Source organism: Rutidosis leptorrhynchoides, chromosome 2 (assembly GCF_046630445.1).
Source record: "Rutidosis leptorrhynchoides isolate AG116_Rl617_1_P2 chromosome 2, CSIRO_AGI_Rlap_v1, whole genome shotgun sequence".
Taxonomy (NCBI): domain Eukaryota; kingdom Viridiplantae; phylum Streptophyta; class Magnoliopsida; order Asterales; family Asteraceae; genus Rutidosis; species Rutidosis leptorrhynchoides.
The window spans coordinates 693,215,329-693,219,466 of record NC_092334.1 but is presented as its reverse complement, the minus strand read 5'-3'; the positions used below and the strand labels follow the sequence as shown (position 1 = coordinate 693,219,466).

Sequence of the window (4,138 nt, the reverse complement as noted above, 5' to 3'; positions counted from 1 at the left end):
ATCACCCTCATACAGAATTTCTGTTTATCACTGATTTTCCTTCCCAGCAATCAGAAAATTTGACAAACTCCCTTGTAGACTATTCATCAAGGCTCCAATGAAAACGCAATCACAACCTCGAAATCTACACTTTCAACTTTCCGCTTTCACACTGGTACACTGATCCTCATAGCTATGAATTTCACGAACCCATCTTCTCAATCTCAAGCACGCTTCTACTGTACGAGTAAGAAAAATAAACTGCTGCTACCCGAGAAGAATCTGTTTCGTACCACCCGATCAGTTGCAAATTTCTTTGCCATTGGAGAGTGAAAACAAGTACCCGAGTATCTAGTCGGAATCGACGCACTGACACTGCGAAAATCAGAGAAACATATCGCACAACCATCTCTACAACTCCCACTAGTCGTCCAACTCCCACTTACCCGATACTTCCGTCAGTTCCCAAACTCACTCCGAGTTCCCGACACTCTCAACAATATCTTGAAAGCTCAATTTCCGAGACTTACAAGATTATCCACTCCGACAATCACCTAAGGACTCCTAATTGGTAACCACGAAGAAAAAAACTCGTTTGTTGAACCAAACATCACCCAAAACCCTGAGCACTGGTCGAACGCGTTTTATTCGACACCCTTCGGCAACCAATCTCCTTAATGAGAGAAGTTCTAACCCGCCTGCATATTCCACACACTTTAGAATATCCAACCAAAACCTTTGGTCGTCTCGTTTCAAAACTGCAAGCATAAAAACTTCCCCGATAACTCCCACTGTCGATAATAACCCGGATGTAATCCCCTCGTTATCCAAACCTCAAACCTGAGAGATCACCCTCGTGAGCTTCTGTAACAAGCCAACATCCCAAAATATCTAACTCGTATCGCCCGAAGTTTCCGAGACTAAACTATCTCGCACTCGCGTCATCAAAACCCGAAAAAGTTCACCCTGAAAACTGCCCAGATTCGAAAAATCGTATCTCAAAATTCAACGGGCTGTGGGAAGTATTATGTATGCCATGGTTTGTACGAGACCGGATATAGCTCATGCATTGGGAGTTTTAAGCCGTTATATGTCTAATCCGGGGAAAGAGCATTGGGAAGTGGTCAAATGGTTGCTTCATTATTTAAAAGGTACTTCTAGTATGGGATTGTGTTTCACTAAAAGCAATGTTATACTTAGAGGTTATGCGGATGCAAATTTGGGTGGATTTGGTGATTCAGGTAAGAGTACTACGGGATATGTGTTCATGGTTGGTAAGACGGCTGTTAGTTGGATGTCTAGACTACAAAGGAGTGTTGCTTTGTCGACCACCGAGGCCGAGTATATGGCTATTGCGGAAGCTTCTAAGGAGCTTGTTTGGTTGAATAACTTCTTGTGTGAGTTGGGTAAAAGACAAGACAATTGCGTCTTATATTGTGACAACCAAAGTGCAATCAATCTCGTGAAGAATCCGGTGTTTCATAATTGTACGAAACACATTGATTTAAGGTATCATTTTATTCGAGAACGTATTGAAGATGGTACTTTGACATTGGAGAAAGTCCTTGGTATGAAGAATCCCGCGGATATGTTTACTAAGGTGGTGTCAATGGACAAGTTGAGGTTTTGCATAGCCTCAATAGGTTTTCTCATGAACTAATGAGAAGGTGGTGACCGACTAGGGAAATAGAGAGATGATGATTCGATTCTAACAAGAAGTGTTGAAGACCTTGTATCGAAAGTCTGCTTATCCGGCACATGTGATAAGAGTGTGCGTGTCCCAAATGGAGTTTGGCGGTAAAGGGTGCTTTGGCGATCTTGGTTAGTTTGATGATATGATGGGTTGACAATGTGAGTCATGGTTTTGACTATCTTCAAGTGAGAGATTGTTGGATGTGAAGGATATCAAAACAAAGGAGGAGGCGCGTCGCGGCCTTGGAAGGCGTGACGCGGCCTTGAACATGAAACAGAGCATCAAATTGGGAAAATGACTGTCCGGAGTTTAGCCTTTGAGGTGCGGCGGGGCCTCAAATGGCGCAGCGCGGCTTGCGTCTGACGAAAAGTTTCCATATTTATGTTTTTTCTTGTTCTCCAAGGTGTTTTGGCCTATATAAGCATCCTATTGTAACCCTTCAGTTGTATCTACGAATTATATCAATAAAATCTCTTTAGTTGGTCCGTGGATTAAAGTAATCGACATTCGATTACATATAACCACGTTAAATCTCGCTTCTTTAATTCTTTAATTATTGTTCTTTCGTTTGTCGATTGTGGAAGGGTAATTCTCTGGAATTACTCTATTGTTTGTGTCCTGTAATCCTTACAGAAATTATATTCGTGTATAGTTATGTAAGTTTTCCTTTTAACATATATATATATATATATATATATATATATATATATATATATATATATATATATATATATATATATATATATATATATATATATGGGCAGGATCAATGGGGAAGTAAACAATCGGGGGGAAGCGGGGGGAAGCAAAAAAAAAAAAAATTCGTTATTTTTGAATTTTTTTTTTCCGACATCAAGATCACACGAAAATATGAACATTTAGAAGAGACACTTCGTGATGAATGTTATTATTTAGGCGGGAAAACGATCGACAAAAATAACATTCAAGATAATATTGTTCGTGAAGAATATGAACGTTTTTTTTCTTCATGTTTTGTGAAGTAAAATTTAGCCCGATTTAGAGTTTAGGGTTTAGGGTTTAGGGTTTGGTGTTTTGGGTTTACGTTCGTGTTAAAAACTCAATCTAAATCCTAAATCTAAACCCTAAATCTAAACCCTAAACCCTAAATTTCTAAACCCTAATATCTAAACCCTATAAACCCTAATATCTAAACCCTAATATCTAAACCCCAATAGCTAAAACCTCAAAATACGCTCGAAAAACACGATAATTGTTATATATTACTTCTTCGAGCGTTTTCCCGTCAAAATAAAAACATTTATCACAAAGTGTCTCTACTAAATGTTCATATTTTCATCTCATCTATAATGTTCGTGAACAAAGTTTTTTCAAAAAACGAAAAAAAAAAATAAAAGTTTTTGCTTCCCCCCGAATGGTTACTTTCCTCTTGATCCTACCACTATATATATATATATATATACCCATATATCATGGTGTAAATTTGATACAGAGTAGTCTATAAATTAGTTTTAAGTGAGGTATCACTGAACAACCAAAATTTGCTTAAAATGCAATAACGAGGGTTAAGAACGACTCAGACTTTAAGCCTTCGTAAAATGTGGCTAACCCTAATCGAGATGAAGATGTTAAGAGGGTGGTTAATTGTTGATCGTTCATCGGCCGATAAGTCGGGATCAATCGACAACATCAAAACAAATCCCGGTGTGAGAGAGATGGGTCGTATGAAGCACGTATCTAGTGTAGCTTGTGTAAGATTAACAAGACACTACAGAAAGTTTTGAGATTGTAAGATTGGTTGGAGCTCTTCGGTTAAGAAGACTCTACAAAAATAGACGTATGCCAGTGAATGCAACGAGCACACGGTATTCTTTAGTAAAAGGCGAAAGAATAATTCGCTTTGTGCTCATTGTCTGGCTGCGTGCTTTTAATATTTGCTAATTGCCTCTGTTTTATAGCAAACTTCCTCACACTCTACTTCTACAATTCAACCGATGTGGGATAACTGAAAATAACCCTCTTTTGCATTTGCATTTTTTCTTACTTTACAAGTGTTCCATAGTGTATCATTCAACTCTTATCCTATACAACTGAACTGAATTTTTTGCCTTGAATTTTTATAATTTATAGTAATCTGAAATTGAAGAAATTGTTTTTTACATGCATCATCATAATATTACAGAGCATCGATGAATTTTATCTAATCACGAGAATGTTTCGTACCGGTATCAAACATGCGTCTTTGACATTGGAGTATGTTACGTACTTCTTTAGGATCCATATACTTTACTTTGTAGCTTGTTTTAAAACTACAATCACATTCAAATGAATGTTGTATTGGTAAAACAATTGATAGACAAATAAAATCTTTTACAACAGTAAAGGTTTACTGCAACTGTGACAATGTGTTGTGTTGTTGCAAACACATTTTTTTTTTACCTATGATAGTTTGTTACGGTGGTTCGATGGTGACTTACTGTCTAGATG

The 4,138-nt window shown here is 37.6% G+C and overlaps 1 non-coding gene across 1 annotated transcript; it reads right to left on the bottom strand.

Moving 5' to 3' along the window:
• Window positions 1–3,453: 3,453 nt before the first annotated feature.
• On the bottom strand, window positions 3,454–3,570 carry LOC139895476 (U5 spliceosomal RNA). The gene has a single exon (XR_011775916.1). It is a non-coding gene; the product is annotated as a U5 spliceosomal RNA (small nuclear RNA).
• Window positions 3,571–4,138: the final 568 nt, after the last annotated feature.